At 36.7% G+C, this 19,021-nt stretch overlaps 2 pseudogenes; both read left to right on the forward strand.

The window, feature by feature from the left end:
* Positions 1-5,150: 5,150 nt before the first annotated feature.
* Positions 5,151-5,738, forward strand: LOC149267457 (putative pentatricopeptide repeat-containing protein At3g13770, mitochondrial pseudogene; annotated as a pseudogene).
* A 216-nt stretch (positions 5,739-5,954) lies between these two features.
* LOC149267458 (pentatricopeptide repeat-containing protein At4g33170 pseudogene) lies at positions 5,955-8,294 on the forward strand (annotated as a pseudogene).
* Positions 8,295-19,021: the final 10,727 nt, after the last annotated feature.

The following is a 19,021-nucleotide window of genomic DNA, read 5'->3' on the forward strand; positions in this document are numbered from 1 at the left end:
AGTAGTGAATGTATGGTGTTGCCCTACCATAAGGGTTTGATCAATAAAGAATCATTTCTATCTATTTCGATCTTGTTATTATTGGGTATATTCGTTATTTCTCTTATATTCCGGGTTAGATCTACAACAAGTGGTATCAGAGCACTTTCTTGGGCACAAAAGGGAGAAATTTTTTTATATTTTTTGTAGGGATTTTTGGGTGGCGAATTTGCAGATCAGATCTGTAAGTTTTGGTGCAAGATCTGCAAAATCTAATTGTATATCTGTATTCTTTGTGAAAAAATAGCCGATTTCAAAAAAAAAAATTGGTTGAATCGGAGTCCGGATGAAGGAGATATCGCTGATTTAAAAATCAGTGGGGTTGCAGACAATTTTCAGGGCAGCGAGTTTGCGGCGCAGATCTAGACGTCCTGGTGCAAGATCTACAAAATATAATTGTAGATCTGAATTTTTTGAGAAAAATTACCCAATTTCAAAAAAAAAAATCAGTCGAATCGGAGTCCCGATGAGGGAGATATCGTTGATTTAAAATCAGCTCTTTTTGCAGAAATTTTGGTGATGGCGGGAGAGTAGCAGTGCAGATCTGAAATTCCAGTGTCTAAATCAGGATTTCTATCACATGGGCAGATGCAGAATGGTTGTTCCATTTCCAAAAACAGGTTATAATAGAGATTCTGAGCAATATTGACGGATTTGTGGCCATTTCAAATTTTCGCCAAGTTTTTTCAAAACCCTCTTCATGGCTTCTAGCAAGGTTCTATATTTTACAGGAACAGATGATGGTCCTACTATTGAAGAATTCATACGAAGATACAAGTCCTCACATGGGACATATTGGAGGCTTCCAATAGTGATTAATCTGAGAGATGAGGCTCAAAAATGGAATTCATCACTTGACTACAAGCAGTTGACCAAACTTTCAGATGCAGAATTTGAAAAAGTCTTTTTGGACAAATGGTCTCGGGCTAGAAAAAAGGAGAATGAGACACATAAGGGGTTAATTGCTACGGGTATATCCTTATTGCAGATTCATGGATTGATTCAGAAAGAGAAGATCATTGTTTCTATCAATCCTAGTTGTAAACATAATTTTATCAGTGTTAATTTGGCAAAAAAATTGCAAGTCCCAGCAAAACAAATTGAACATACACAGGTTGATGATAAGGATGTTCAAAACTATAAGGATTTGAAGCTTTCTATGGATAAGTATGTGTTTCATGGTGATTTTTATGCTTCAGATATGGATAACATGGATGTTGTTTTGGGATACCCTTGGATGGAATTAGTGGGTACTATCAATATTAATGTGCAGAAGAAATTCCTGAAGCTATGGTATAAAAAGAAGAAAATTACATTACAGGATATTTCCATCCATAAACAGGTAGAGCACATGGAGGCTGAAGCAGAAGATGTTCAAGGGACTGACATATCAGATGATGAGCCTTTGATGATCAACAATCAAACACAAACAGAGGCTGAAGAAGAAAAGGTTACAGGTGATGATACATCAGAGGAGGGCTCAGTGGTTGAAGTCATATTGAAAAAGAAGACACCACAACAGGCACCACAGCAGGGTGAAGTAAAGAAAAATCCATCGTGGGTTAAAACTTCAACATATCATCACCCACATCACCCCGCAAGACAACCATCAAGATGGAAACCAAGTAGTCACATGACGGATAGCGAGGAGAGAAGATCCACCTACTACACATCAACACAGAAGAACTGCCACGGTCAACTTCCATCTCAAGCGAGCGAGGCACTAGCGAGATCGAGAGTTCACCTTTCTCTTGGATGGCCAGATGCACGTGCATGGTACCAGTGGACTACTCTTTTGAGTAGATCTTATTATTTATGTTCTTCCCATGTTTCGGGGACGAAACATGCTTAGGGGGTGGAATGTTATATACCTAGGGAGGAATAATATGGGGTACCAAGGGAGGTACCCAAGGTAATAATGTAATAATGGGATGGGCCATAGTAATAAATAAGGTAGTTAACCCATATCATGTAAGGGACCACAAGTAGTTAATAATAATGTAATGGGCCCATGGTATTAGTTGATGGTATGAGGGAACCATGGTAATGACCCATGGTATTGTATGTATGAGGCCTATATAGATGCTAGAGACTCCACATGGAGATATAGAGAGAAGGATTATTGTATGAGCAGGCATATGGCTTGTGGAGTGTTCTCCTTCCTTAAGGAGTGAATGTATGGTGTTTCCCTACCATAAGGGTTTGATCAATAAAGAATCATTTCTATCTATTTCGATCTTGTTATTATTGGGTATATTTGTTATTTCTCTTATATTCCGGGTTAGATCTACAACAAAATAACATTTGAACCCGGATATGCTATAAGGTGGTACCAAAACCAAAATTTTGCAAGCAACGGATTAGTGCACTATCAATTCCACTAGAAGGCACTAGTATAAGTTTCAAGCATATAATTTCTTTAATACCTCAGTGAATATAAAAGTCCCACTCTTCCAAGTTGTTGGTTTTTCATCTTCCAAACCAATTAGTTAACTTAAAAATAAAAGACTCCAAACTTCAAAAACTGTTTCCAGCATGATTTTCATACTTATTGAGAGAAATGTCCTCTAAATGTCAAAGGTTCAAATTTATTATATATTTAATCATTGTTTACTAGTACTAAAACAATTTCATGATATATATATTGCAGCTCACAATATGACCAGACAAATGAGAAATAAATAAACGAATGGAATAATTGCCTTTGCCCTGCTACTATTAGTATTTCCCTTCTAAATGGCACCGCATTTTTAAAGATGCCTACTCCTTTCACAAGTGGCCAGTGACCACAAAAGTTGCGAAGAAAGTTGAGGGTCCTTTTATCCAAAACTAGAGACACATTATTTTTCACGGCATTTTTATTCAACACTAGAATAAGGGTAAAAGTGTATTCTAATATTTTCATTGGTCTTTCATTGACTAAATAAGCTCCCATTCTAAAATCCCAATTTCTCTACGAATTGATCTTCTCATTTAATTTAAGATCATTCAAAACAATTATCACAATAAGCCTTACACATGTCCATGGTATTCAATCTATGTTTTCACTAGAAGATTCCACCACCCATAGAAAAATCATTAATGTGACATATAGGGTATTTCAACACATCCTAATCTGAATTCCCATGCTTCATAGTTGTTTACTTCTTAAACTCGAGATTTTTTATTATGACTTCCTCTATGAAGAATGAAAAATATACTATCTGAAAGATAATCCTACTATCCGAATGGAAAATCTACTTTATTTTTAATAAGAATAATGATAATCTACTATCGTCAAAATTAAAAGCCACCCTCGTATGTCAAATAGAACTGACTACATTCTTTAGATTGGGACACATTTTGGGTATAAATTACTGGCTCAAAAACTGCAATTTTCAGTGCAAATATTGTTCACACCATCCATATATTTAATAGACATTGAGGTTGGCATCAAAACAAAGACCTTAGGTACAGATTAGTGGGAACAAAATTAAAATTTTCAATGTAAAATATAGTTCACCTCATTCTTCAATCAGAATTCTGAGACCATTACAGAGTTTGTTCAAAACGTTCAAGTGACACATCCTTCGGCCAAATTTAACCATTGTGATGTGGCAGACTTAACTATACAATTAATGAACTTGGGCTGCATGTCCAAGAAATGGAAGATTTTTAATCTCATTACCACATTATAAAGATGGGATATTCATACATTGTCATTTGTAATAGCATGGTTATTGTCTTATTCACTTGGATTGGCAAATGTTGGTCTCTCAACCTCTTCTTTGTACATCTTGAAGAGATCCACATATTCATAAAAATGGGGAAGGTTATCTTGTTGGAAGTACTAGAGTATATAATGGCGGTGCCTTCCTTTACTTTGGATTAAGTAATTGAAGTTGTTTCTTTCATTTTCGCCTTATTTGGGATCATTGAGACAACCCTACCAATCATGCATTTCAAAACAACACAATGTATTAGTATTGTTATTCAATGAAATAATTAAGAGGTTTTTATTGTTATTCATTGTGTGAGACATAGAATTCAAAGTTGTGTAACCCTATTGAACAAGAGGTGGAATTAAGTGGCCTAGAGCACATTAACAAAGGTGCCATAGTAGCTCTTTATGTGCTATCCATTTGAAGGATACTCTCGAACAAATAAGACCTAAAAAGGTACAAATTCAAAAGCAAGCACAAGCTTGGCCTAATTATCTCTAACTCTACCAATGTTGATGGCTTAATCAAAATGCCTAGAAACCTGAGATCAAAAGTACATGTCCTAAGACTATCAAAGTTCGAGGTTGAGTTCAAAATGCTTATAAATCAAGATGGAGGGGAAGTGCAATATTTATCCTTCAAACTATATTTCTAAGAAGCTCCTTGCATTGGGGCTCAATTGGTTGCTCTCCAAAAAAAATCTTGACTAATCTGGGAATAGATGATCCCTTATGAAAAACAAATGTGGCTTTAAAAACTTTGGAATGGTTCTAAATATATAAATAGATAGATAACACTTTTCTCAATAGTCTCCCTCCTTCCCAATGTGAAACTAAATTGTTTGTTTGAATTTGACCATTAGTTGAGTTGACAATGATTCCACAAAACCTTCAAAAATGAGAATATCATCAATGGCCTAAATCACATTGTCATCAATCCCTGAACTTCTTAATGATATTGAACCATTTTGGATATTAGAAATCAAAATCTTGAAGCAACTTCAATGATAACATTAATTGCACCCACTCCTTTGAAGCTTTAGAAGATATTGTCATTTGGGAACATCCAACTAATTTTAAAAACCATTCAAAATTCTCAAAAGTAATAAAAGGAATGGCTTTATTTTTATTTTTTTCAAATGGAGGAATCAAGGGATTAGCGCATATCAGAAGGTTTACAATAATAGTGCAAAAATCTACTTTGAAAGGCCTTGATAGATTGCGACTTATTCAAACAAAAAGTGAGAGCACTTTAATGTGAGGATTTGAAGAGTTAAGAAATATTGAGGATGCATGTCAAGTGTTTGACAAAATGTCTGAACGAAATGCGGTTTCATGGAATGCCTTAATTGTTGGGTATGCACAGCAGTAGGGGTACGAGAAAGAGGTACTAGAGATTTTTGTTCGAATGATGTCCACGGAATTGAGCCTGAATTCCTTCACATTTATCAAAATTGCCAGGGCGTGTTCTAGACTAGGAGATATCAAACTAGGGAAGCAGATTCATGCATTCATAATTGAATATGGTTTTGAATTGGATGTCTTTGTCAGTAGTGTGCTTGTGGACATGTATTCCAATTGCAAAAGCACTGGGAGTTCGCGGCAGGTGTTTGATCGAATTCCTTATTGGGATATGGTATTGTGGAATACATCAATTGTAGGATATGTGAGGAATGGATGTGATGAGGAGGCTTGGAAACTATTTTGCCAAATGCAAAGGGAGAGCACAGGAATGAGTGCATTCACATTTGCCAGTGTTCTCTGGGCATGCGCTGGGCTTGTGGCATTGGAACAAGGTGAGCAAGCTCATGCCAACATTATCAAAACTAGGTTTGAATTCGATATGTTTGTTGGCAGTGGACTTGTTGACATGTACAACAAGTGCAGACACATCCACAGTGCACGTAAACTGTTTGACAAAATGCCTAATCGAGTTGTTGTCTCGTGGACTACAATGATTTTGGGATATGCCCAGAATGGGGATGTCAACACCTTTTAACCAAGTGCAACGAGCAGTTGGGAATCTGAATCAATATACACTTACCAGTGTTCTCAATGCATTAGATAAGCCAGAAGCCTTATAACATGGTAAGAAAGTCCACAGGTTCATCGTAAAAGTCAGATTCCAGGCAAAGGTTTCTATTAGAAATGATCTTTTAACAATGTATGCCAAATATGGAGATGTTGAAAATGCACACAAAGTCTTTGAAAAAAAATGCCTGAGCGAGAAGTTATCTCCTGGAATGCAATGATTGCAGGATATGCACTGGCTGGATATGTTGAGTTGGCACAAAAACTATTCTTTAAAATGCTACTGGCAACACTAAAAACCAATCACTTCACTCTTGCTAGTGTGCTTGGTGCATGTGCCAGTCTAGAAACCCCAGAACATGGAAAGCAGATGCATACTTATATCATTAAATCAAGGTTTCAGTCTGATGCCTCTGTTGCAGGTTCCCTTGTTGACATGTATTGCAAATGTGGGAACATAATGAATGTGCGGAGAGTTTTGACAACCTTTTTGAAAGAGGTATGGTTCTTGGAATTTGATAATCTCGGGATATGCTCAAAATGACTATAGAGAATAGGCTTTGGTTATTCTTCGTGAATTCTAAAGGTTAGGTGTGATTCCAAATCAGATCACATTTGCCAGTGTGCTTAGGGCATGTGCCCGCTTAACAGCTCTAGAACAGGGCAAGCAGGTTTTGTTCATATCATCAAAATTGTGGTTGAGATAGATGTCTACGTAGGGAGTTCCCTGGTAGACATGTATTCTAAATGTGGGTGCTTGGAGGATGCACGAAAAGTGTTTGATCAAGTTCTAGAGCGAAATACAGTCTCGTGGAACGCAATGCTTTCAGGGTATGCTCAGCATGGACTTGGCAAGGAGGCTCTTACCCTTTTTGAACAAATGCAACAATCTGGAATGATGCCAAACGATGTCACTTTCATTGGTGTTCTTAGTGCATGTAGCCATGCAGGCCTAGTGGATGAAGGTCATCATTACTTCAATGTTATGTTTCAAGATCATGGTGTCAAGCAAAAATTGAAGCATTATACATGCATGGTTGACATTCTTTGTCGTGCTGGAAAACTTGAAGAAGTTGTACAATTCATCAACGAAATTCCATATGAACCTGATGCATTGGTGTGGAATATAGTGCTTGGTGCCAGCAGAGTTCATGCAAACACAGATATAGGAAAATTTAAGTATGGGGGTTTACGCAATGCATTATATTAGATATCATTTTGGGATTCAACTGCGTTAAGTAAATCATTCATGTATGACCATTTCCATGAGAGGTAGTCGTAACTGACTAATTTCTCATGATTTTTGAATAGTTCACTTACCACTCATTGCATCGAGTGATGCTCACAGGGGTGAAGAAGTGGGATTGAAACTAGTGAAAATGAATCACATAGCATCAATCATCACTTCCGGGGCTTGCACCCGGTAACCAGGACTTCCCAGGAGGTCACCCATCCCAGAACTCCTCTGGCTCAAGTGCGCTTAACTGTGGAGTTTTCCCCACAATCAAGCCCACTTAGCTTGCTACCCCATTTGCAAAACCTTAGCAATTATTGTGCCTCATGAACCATTCAAGTAGAGATCCCTTGACTCTTTTTGAATTTAAGTATGGGGGTTTACGCAGTGCATTATATTAGATATCATTTTGGGATTCAACTGCGTTAAGTAAATCATTCATGTATGACCATTTCCATGAGAGGTAGTCGTAACTGACTAATTTCTCATGATTTTTGAATAGTTCACTTAGCACTCATTGCATCAGGTGATGCTCACAGGGGTGAAGAAGTGGGATTGAAACTAGTGAAAATGAATCACATAGCATCAATCATCACTTCCGGGGCTTGCACCCGGTAACCAGGACTTCCCAGGAGGTCACCCATCCCAGAACTCCTCTGGCTCAAGTGCGCTTAACTGTGGATTTTTCCCCACAATCAAGCCCACTTAGCTTGCTACCCCATTTGCAAAACCTTAGCAAATGGGGTAGACTATCTTCTTGAGTTGGAACCAGAAAATTCTTCAGCGTATGTACTCCTCTCAAACATTTATTCAACTTCTTCAAAGTGGAAGGATGTAGCACGTGTGAAAAAATTGATGAAAGGAAAAAGTGTGATAAAGGATCCTGGGTGTAGTTGGATTCAGGTGAAGGATAAAGTACATTTATTTGTCGTTGATGATAGTTCTCATTCACAGACTAATAAGATCTATGCAAAGTTGGAGAAACTAGCCAGGCAGCTGAGAAGTTCAGGTTATGTGCCTGACACAATTTTTGTGTTGCATGATGTGTCTGAGGAACAGAGAGAAAATTCCCTATGTTACCACCGTGAGAAGCTGGTAATTGCTTTTGGTCTTATCAGCACAATTCCTGAGATGCCTCTTAGAATTATGAAGAATCCCCAAGTATGTGGAGATTGCCACACTGCTACCAAGTTAATCTCTAAAATAGTTGGGCGAGAAAACATTGTGAGGGATGCCAATCATTTCCATCATTTCCAAAATGGATTGTGCTCTTGTGGTGACTTTTGGTGACTATTTAATAATAACCAACTAACATAGGATTCCAAAGTAGTTACCAAATGGGAATGCCTGCCAACTACAATCACAACAATTTCTTAATGGAGGATTAGGGTATGGTATTATTATTGCTGACTGCAATGTGATGGCCTTAGCCTCATTCAGCTGGGTAAGGGACTTGCAGGACTATCATCGTGGAAACATGTTTCACGGTGGGCACTAAGGATATTTAGAAAAAAAAAATAAGTGCAGTTAATGAGCTTTTTCCCTTTTTAAATATTGATGAATCTTTGGGTAACCAAATTCACATGGATCAGTTCTACCTTGGGTGTCCGTATTTTATTGGGAGACTACACAACCATGACAAGGGAACTTTCTGCTACAGCTTCAGAACTTGTAACAGAGCATCAACCAGTCAAGGGATGAGTCAGTTCCTTCTCTACAGCAATGTATTACATCTACTTATGCTTGGAACATCAACCAACCATGGCCTCCTACCTAGTTCATCAACTAGAAAAAGAACAAACATAGCAACTCAATCTCTTAATGGGAAACATCGACCAGTCAAAGCTAGAAACCTTCTCACTAATAATAGCAGAAGAAACTTTATAGCTGATTCCAGATTTTCATGATCCAAACTTCACAGATAGCAAACAAAGATCGTAGACAACATGCCAAGAACCCACTTTCTAGAGATAGAAGATGTTAGCTAAAGAATCTTACATTTTCAATCGCAGCAAGATAAACTGAAAAATGGTTAAGGAGGCAGATGAAAAAGATAATACCACCCATTACTTTTTAGTCTAGTTTGCTGAGGCATTAAAAGGTGGTTATTCTCTCCTTGGTAAGATCATAGTAAGATTTTTTTTTTTTGTTTTATTCCAAGGAAAATCTTACAGGATTCCCCCTCTTCCCTGGAATATCTGGATGGAGGGCAGTTCAACCACCAACCATAATAGCCACTAGCAACCACAGTGGACTCAACCAGATTTGAACTGGTGACCTACAGCCTCTCTGTCAGCAAAATGCCTTAAGCAAATAGTTCAACTTCAACTGACAGAGTTAACCCCTTGGGGCATAGTAAGATATATTTTCACTTGTATATATAGAGAATTCAATGTTTGAGTTTATCGTCTTTTGAATAAGATTTATCTTTGCAAGAGGGGGTCTTTCTAAACAAGAATTTAGGAGGAAAACTCTTTTTAGAGTATGTTTGGCCTTAAATATTGATTTCTGGAAATAGTACTGAATGCCACTGTCATATTTAATTTCTGGAAATAGTATTGAATGCCACTGGTTATGACAGATTAAATGTGTTGAGGATTTGGAAGGTTGAAACTATGGCTTCAAATGGCATTTTCTGTTTGTATATTTTTATGTTGTGAAGCACAATATAAGTCTTAATAAAGCCTTGGATGACAAATAAGTAATCCTAGATCATGGCTGAAACTCTTCAGTTTCCTTTTTAGGCCAAAAAGGCCTAGACAATGTGTATATTGATTTCATCGTTGAAATATCAAAGAGAGAGAAAATCCATGGAAAAAAAAACACTCATGAAACATGACTTTGTTGCTAAAAAAAGCATCTTCTATCAAGTGACAATGTTGGAAACATACGTGTTAATGTTGCTGATAAATTGCATGCATTGCCCGAAAACCAATTTTTCAAGAATAGTCATGCCAAACTGCAATTTTTTTCATGAACCAATGTTGGGAACATACTTGTTGATATTGCTGATAAATTGCATTGCCGGATAGCTAATTTTTCATGAATAGTACAGAACTGCATATTTTTCATGAATGGTTATCTCAAACTGAGTGTTCTGGCATAAATTTATGTCCTTTTAAACATTCTTCAATATCCTAAATTTAAAATATTTCAAGATAATATTCTTCAACATCCTAAATTTAAAAAAAAATCAAGATGGAAAGCAATCTTATAGTTGTTAGAAATACTTTAACTTCAAAAATGGAAAGTGCGGTAACTATAAGAGTTAGGTGCACCAACTCCAAAACTACTTAAGCATTTGAAAATTCCATCATACACTAAGAAACATATATATCTATTACTCCCCACAGATTCAGTTGGACTAAAAACGAACACTCTTATTTCCTGGAAAAGGAAATGCCAAATCCTACTCATAATTAACAATTCCAGATTTTAGATAACTTACTTGTTTGGAGACGTCAACTTTAAAACAACGTTCACTATCCATAAGCATTCAGAGGATGGAATTTGTAAAGGTTATTAACATTAATACAAAATCTCAAAACCATTAATGCATTTTTAGAAATTGCAGAGGTAATCAAGAAAATTACTGAGCGAATGGATAATTCAAAGAGAACTCAAGCTACAAGGAGGAGGTACATGTGGAAGCTATTGGGACCATCGTAAGACAAAGGAGCTGATTGCAAAATGGAAACAAGTTTTCTATACATGAAATTGACTTTCAAATTGCTCAAAGGACCGCCTTCAAAGTTCATTTATGAAAGAATATTGCCAAAAAGTTTAGCACAAAATGGTCTTCTACACAATTTCATTTGCCTGAGAACAGAAAATTTTCTTGTTGCAATAGAAACTAAATGTTATTTTAGCTTAGATGGAAGCTTCTACAGGATTGCAAGGAAAATTTTAAAGTGCAATTTACAGGTTAGTAATGTCTTGGTCTTCAAAGATTCAACTAGATTTGAAAAATCTCTAGTAGGTAGGCTTCAAGGTCCAGATTTTGAACCAAGGCTCTGATACCATGTGTAAGAGCCCTATCCTAGGGTCTTCTAACAGATCTATTTCTGATGAATTTAAATGCAATAAGAGGCAATAGTTTACTTTCTTACAAGACTTTTAAACAAATAAAATTTTACCATTTACATTCTAATCCTTATAACTTATGGTGAACATTTCATTTTGATAAATTTACATGAGTAATCTATAGAGGAATACATGTACCAGTGGCTAGTGGAGATGCCTTTGAGTTGTTGCTCTTGCTAAACGCTCCTCTTGACTGACCCAACTAGATCTACCTCCCAGCCAACTAGGAAATAATTCCTAGCCCAGGAAACCTCCACAGGTTCCCTAGCCCTCCGAGCCCAAGTCCAACCAGATGTAGTGTGTGTGTCCAAGATGACTGATCCAGACCAAGATGAACAATAATTCTCTCCTCTCAACAACCCAAGAAACCTCCACAGGTTCCTAAGGTCTCCAAAATCACAACAAATCCTAAAATCACAACCAATCCCAAAATCAAGCAAGACCCCACATGCCCTTTTCTCCCTTCCCCCTTCCCTTTTTATACCCTCCCTCTCTTCTCCATCTCAACCACCTCTCATTAATGTCATCAACTTCTCATCCATCCTTATAATTGACTTCTCTTCTCCCAAGTAAAACTGGGAGTACATTTGGAAATGTGATATGAATATAAAATTGGGAAATTAATGGGAGAGGACCATGTATTCTCCCAAGTAAATCTGAAAGTACATTTGGGAATGTGAGATGAATATATATATATATATATATATATATATATATATATATATATATATATATATATAATTAAATGGAGAGGACTATGTCTTCTCCCAAGTAAATGTGAGAGTACATTTAGGAATGAGATGTAATTAAATGGAGAGGACTATGTCTTCTCCCAAGTAGATGTGAGAGTGCATTTGGGAATGAGATGTAATTAAATGGAGAGGACCATGTCTTCTCCCAAGTAAATGTGAGATTTAATTAAATGGAGAGGACCATGTCTTCTCCCTAGTAAATGTGAGGGTACATTGGGGAATGTGAGATGAATATATATATTGATAATTAGTTGGAGAGGATCATGTATTCTCCCAAGTAAATGTGAGGGTACATTGGGGAATGTGAGATGAATATATATATTATTTGAAATAATTGAAGGAGACCACATCCTACCTAAGATTCAATTTGAGAAGGAAGGTTGGGAATTTGAATAATATAAATCATGAATTTTATATTAGACCAATATTTCTCAATATTTTCAGATAATGTAAACATTAATAAAATTTGCAGGATAAAATTTAAGTGGGGCATTACATGTATTTAAATATATTATTAAATTATTTGAATAATGTGAATTACATGAGCATGAGAGACCACATGATGGCTCTCTGCCTTTTTCGCCAGTTTAATTTTTTTGTGTTAATTTGTTGTGCATATGGTTATATGGCTTTGTGATTCTTCTTCATGTGGTATCAGAGCGGAGAAAACGTAATCGCTGTGTCATTGTGCTTATGTTGGATTTGCTGGATGCAACACCCAAATCGTTCGATTGCTTGAGCTATGTGAATTCCCTGTTATGGCTGTCGTGGAGTTGTGTGTATAAGGAGCTTGGACTAACACAATGTTATTGGAAGAGGTATCCTAACAAAATGAAAATACTTCAAGGCAGTTGTGGCAAGATATTTTCTGCTAAGGAGGATTAGTCGTGGTTGTACAAATTCCTGTTGAAAAGCCCCCTCAAATTTGGATTTTTTTATGACAGCCCCAACGAATTTGGACTTCGGCTTATTGAAGAGGTCTTCTACCTCGTTTTTTTTTTAAATTGAAGTTGTATATTCGTTTAATTTGGGATGTTTTGTATTCGGTTTCATCTCCATTTTTGTCCTGAGAGTTAGACCGACAAGGAGAGGATTGGAAATTTGAATGGCTCCCCCATAAATCAGTAACTTATCTGTCATCAACTAAGACACATTTCGCTCATTGCGAAATAAAAGCACAGGTCGATCCCACATGTCTTTTACTGTAACACAGTTATACAATTTTCCAGCCTTCTCTAGTGCTCACCAACCTCCTGCAACCCATCTAGCAACACTAAATCCAAGTGGTTCATGATTGGTTTCAACTCCATATTCATGTGCCATCCGGTACTCAAAGACCTCAAACTGAAGTTGGCCAATTGCTACCAAGATAGGATCTGTTTTGGCCGAAACCACTGAGTAGAGCACCTAAACAACACCTTCACCAACCAATTCATGAAGACCCTTCTTGAACTGTTTATATTTTGAGGGGTTTGTATTATGTAAAAGTGCCAGGAAGGATCATATATGTGTTGATAGAAAGCCTTCAGAATGGCTGTCGTGGAGTGAAGAAAGCCGAGAAGAGACCCAACGTGAAGAAAAAGCATGGAAGAGAGCTAGCGTGGAAGAGAGCGACTTTTCCCAACAAAATGCATTAAAAATTCAATTGTGGCCATACTCAACTTCTTCTCCAATGAAGAGGTATAATTTATGAAAAATTTAAAGTGTGTTTTGACTTTTTAAAGTGTTTTGACTTTTAGGAAGAGATTTGTTCACAAAAGAAAGGTGATTTTATAAAAGTTAATTCACTTTTTAAAAGGAATTTCACTAAAAAATTAATGGGAGTTTAAATGGATGTATGTTTTATGAAAGACTACGTGGGCTAGTCATTATGTATGTTTTTTTTTGAAGTGGCATTTAAAAATAGAGGGGTGTTTTGTAATGGAGTGATAAGGTGAGCTTTTTAATTTGTAATTTTTTTTTGGAGTGATAAGTGGTGGATAATTTTGGGAGATATAAGGAGTGGGATAAGAAAGAGGATTAGTTCATAAGGTGTATTGATTTTGTGTTTTGGAGAAATAATGTAATTTTGAAGAGAGGTAAAACAAATATTAAAGTTAACTTTGATGCTAGAGCTTGGCATTATCATTGTTTTAGAGTCAATTTTTGAAGACAATTTGATGCCAAGGAGTTCTCAGTCTGTGCTTGAGATGCCTCACTGAAGACATTGTCATGATGATGTATCTTGAAGGTTAATAAAAACATATCTTTTTTTGTGATCGTGTCCTAGATCTGCCCAAAATTGAATAAGGGGATCATAGATACACTCTGTGTCGTGAATGTGCTTGCATGATTTGAGTCGAATTTGTACAACACTCTCTTTATTATGCTTAAACAACTACATGCACATAAGAAAGTTTAGATATACAAGTCATCGATCAAGCTCCTGAAATCAAAGCTCCCATAATCAATTAAGTTCATAAGCACAAAGTATCACATCATTGACTTGATAAAAGTAATATTCTGTAACAACATTTCACAATAGCTAATTCACGCCATCAAGTTAAGGACGCTACAAAATCAAGCATTTCAAGCCCAGATGACATCAACATCATCAACACTTTTTGTATCACTTGCAGATAAACATTTTTTAATTGAATTGTACGAGTGCATTCTCGGTTGAAACCGACACCCAAGATTTGAATTGATAGGAATCAATTAAACCAAGTGAATCCATTGTTTTTTAACTGAGTCATTCAAATCATTGTAAGCATTTCCCTTGGGTGCATTTTCGATAGTATTTGACACCCTTCTTTTGATCAATCAAGTGTGTGAGTTCAAGCAAGTGAAAATCTTACAAGCATCAAGCGAGCGTGATAGCAAGCAAGTGTGAGTTCAAACAATCAATTATTAAAACAAGTTCAAGCGAGCGTGCACCAATAAATCAAACATCAAACAAGCTAGTTCTGAAAATCCAAAAAGTATTAAAAGCAAGCGAGCGTGAGTTCCAACAAGTTCACTTGGTGAAAAGCATTCAGTTGTTAAAGATTCTTAACTATTTGATCCTCTTAACTGCTGAAGACATGGTGAAAATCAGCAAATACACTCTTGTTGATATTTTAATGAACCTACAACATTCACATGAAATGATTGAGTTCTTTCAACTAGAGTCACAACTACAGAGAAATTAGTTGCAAGAGAAGCGTGTTGCTTCCAAGTCTTTGACCAATCCAGAGATAGTTGATCATTCGAATTCATTCATCCAACCAGCTTCAAGTGTTGAATTTGTTCAAGTTCAACTTTCTTCCAAACCCATCATCAAGCCATGGGAAGAAATTCAAAGTAATCGAAATCGACGTGGCTTAGTATATGTCAAAGATAACGACAACTTACATATCCCTGATTATTCAAAGCCCATTCAGTTCGTCGGTGCCGGATTACTTGAACAAATCACCTCAGCAAGTTCTCAGCCACTTGCAGATCGATGTCAATGCACACAAACTGAAGTTGCAGACAAACAGAAATGCACACAAACTCAAGTTGCAGACAAACCGAAATGTTCTCATTGTCAAAGAACCGGTCATCTAGAAAATCAATGTTTTGATGTCCATCCTTGTAGCCCTTACAGAAAGTCAACTCATACATCAGAGAAATGTTGCAACCAACGAAAGTCAGCCAGATTGAAGATAAATTATTCATGGATTGATCCCTAGGAATGGTCATCCACAGCCAGACGATTGTACAAGTTTTACAATCGGATTCACTCACACATATTGTAGCCAACAGTCAATTGAAGATGGTACTCTCATGCACCTGAAGCGGGAGTACCACAGTGAAACTCTCCTACACCTAAAGGGGGGGAGTTCAGAATTCAGAAATAATTTGAAGAAGATTGTCTCTCCTTTCCGCTGACAAAGAGGGGAATGTCAATGAAATTGACAAGTAGTTGTCAGATTGGAAGTCTCGACAACATCAACGAAGTAGCCAGTGGGCATCTTCATCAGCCAGTGGGCAATCATCATCAGCAAATATGCCAGTGGGATTTCATCAAATTGTGTCAGTGGACACCAGATGTTGTTTTCAAGCAAAGGATAGTTGGATCCTTTTGTGGCTTGGTAGATGATGGAGTTGTGAAGCGACATTCAGAGATGAATTATTCATGCAGCTGACTCATGGTCTCTTCATATTGTAGTTTCTTCAACATCCAGCATTGGTGGTTTTTCAGGCAAATGTTTTTTGAGGATCAACTTGAGAACTTGGAAGATGGTTCCTTGTTCATTTTGGATTTATCATTGAGGGGGGGAATGTTAGCCTCACTCTCTTAAAAATCAACAATAAATCCAATTATTAAATTAAATAAATAAAATCATGAGAATTCCTCAAACTAATGAGTCTAGTTTGGATGAGACATTCTCTCCAACTAGCTCTCCTAAATTAGTGTGTAAGTTGAGAAATTGTATCAACCAAGTAAGTCTAAGATAGACGCACTATCTTAAGACCACTTACTCATGTATTTAAATGTATTATTAAATTATTTAAATAATTTGAATTACATGAGCATGAGAAATCACATGATGGCTCTTTGCCTTTTCCGCTAGTTTAATTTTTGTGTGTTAATTTGTTGTGCATATGGTTATATGGCTTTGTGATTCTTCTTCATGTAATAGAATTTACAATTGATATCTAAATTGACTAACAATTTTTTTATGATTTTTAGTAACGTTTATTAGAATTGTTACATGTTTTACATCATTGGAATGACGTCTTGGTTGTAACTTAATTGACATTTTATTATGGTATATGTGTGCACTTTGATATAATGTAATATTATTATGGTTATGCTTCATATGTTTTAGTATTAAATATAACAAAAATATTAAATGTTGCATGAAATAAATACTAACTTTTCATTTTGAATGTTTTTTTTTGCAAAACACGGGTCTTCCAGAAGATCTAGTTGATCCTCATTAGAGAAATTTTGAGGTCTAAACTGGGCCTCAAAAAAAATGTACAAACAAAATCAACTTTATAAGAACCAATAAGATTCAACATGATTATGCCCACAGGGCTTTGGATTGACAGTGAATGGGTGCATTGTTAAGGCACTCCTTGTGATAGGTCAACAGTTCAAATCTCCGTCGGTACTTAGGTTAGTCTTAACTAGAAAAAAAAAAAAAAAGATGCAACATGATTATGTCAACTATGGGGGATGATTCACCTCTTTTGGAGTAAAAAAGTAAAAAGATAAAAAATAAAAAATAAAAAAATAAAAACTATTTTTTCAACTCGTATTTTGAACTTATCTCCCTACGGTTTTACTCAAATTTTGAGCAAGAGCACTTGTTGGATGTGGAATTTAATTCCTCATCCAAGGATTACCCATGTTGCATACTTTTAATGAACCCTGCTACACGAAAAATGATAAACACATGAAAAACGTGATTGCAATCACGTTTTTCCATGTATTTCTCATTTTTTGTGTAGCAAAGTCTATCGAAAGTATGCAACTTGGGTACTCCTTGGATGAAGAATTAGATTTTGCATCCAACGAGTGCTCCCACTTGAAATTTTAGTAAAACAATAGGGAGATAAGTTGAAAATATGTGTTGGAAAAGTAGTTTTTTCTTTTTTCCCTTTAAAATTTGATAATGTAATCTAATCCTATTTTATTATTTCCACTATTATTTGATAATATTCCTTAGGAGGACCATTTAAGACCATAAAATTTCTCTAATGTGAGATCGATCCATATTATGTTGGGTTTGGTTCAGACATTCGAGACGATAATGATGAGGTAAATTGAGAGGACACCAAGGCATATGACAATGATAATGGCATTGTCGTCTATCATGATGTTGGTGATTGATCCAGGTGGATATTGGTGGCCACCCACCTATCCCATTTGGACCCCCACAACTGTCTCTTTCAATTTTTCAGTTTCCGTAATTGTAGCACAATTTACTATTTTTAGCAGTTTTTCGGGTCCTGAACTTCCGGAGCCATTTTGAGGCCCTAAACGACGTTTTTTGGGAAATCTGGGAGCAACATGGGTCCATGGATCGATGTTGCTCTTCCCAAAATTAAAGTGCTCGGATAGATCTTTCTAACGAGCTATTGTACGCATCAAACGAAGATCGGGTGCCAAAGTTACGACCCCAACAAGTTGATGTACCAACTTACCCAAAACGGGGCCCACAGTTTGGCATTTCATCTTTTAGGGTTAGTTTTTTGGATGTTTAGGGTTTTCCATTGTTTCTCAATAATAATAGGCCTTCGAGCCTCATTGTAACATAGTTCAGAGGCATGTAGCTACCACATCTCTTCTCAGAGATAAGCTACCCTCGCCCTCGCTGGTTTATTTCCATTTCTGTTTGTAAGCATATTTCAGTATTTTACATTAATGAAATGAAGTATTATTTTCACTACATCTCTGTGTTTATGGTTACCTCTGTAATTTGTTGCGTTCCTGTTTAAATCCAGATCAGTGATATCAGAGCGGTCTGCTTTTTCTCTGTTTTTCTTTGCATGTCCCCAATGAGGTCGGGATATAAGGAGTTCGAGCTTGAACTAGTTGAACCTTTGCAAGACCAGCCTCGCAAATCCCGACGGCCTCCCATGGCAGATGAAAATAAAGACGAGGGGGCAGGAGATCCTATCAAAATCTTGCTCGAAGAAGCCCTCGAGCGGCAAAGGAATGCGATGATGGATAGCCTTGTGTAGATCCTTCAATGCCTACCCAAAGGCAACACATCGGCTTCCAGTAGCTACTCTGGAAATGCCACACCATTTAAGGTACAAGTTAATTTTGAAATCCCCATCTTCGAGGATCAAATAGACGTAGATGTTGTAGATAAATGGTTAAATCTGCTAGATGGGTATTTTTCTGTTCATGAATTTTCGAGTCAGGAAAAGATTGTTTTCGCTCTTCTCAAAGTAGCTCCCCACGTCAAGGAATGGTGGGAAACCTACTGCGAGCAGAAGGATGAAAGCACCGGCTCACTATTTTCAGCCGCACCCACTTGGGATTCATTTCGGGATGCCATCAAGGAGCAGTACTACCTTCTCAAAAGTTACGAGGACAAATACATAAAGTGGACCACGCTGCGATAGGGAAGGGACCAAGATGTGCCAGAGTTCACCAACATTTTTCATACCCTTCGCACACAGTTGGGTATCAAATCTTCTAATCTGCATCTGGTACTC

Source organism: Pinus tabuliformis, chromosome 6 (genome assembly GCF_031772625.1).
Source record: "Pinus tabuliformis cultivar Carrire ecotype Pingquan chromosome 6, CPIR1, whole genome shotgun sequence".
NCBI classification, from domain to species: Eukaryota; Viridiplantae; Streptophyta; class Pinopsida; order Pinales; family Pinaceae; genus Pinus; species Pinus tabuliformis.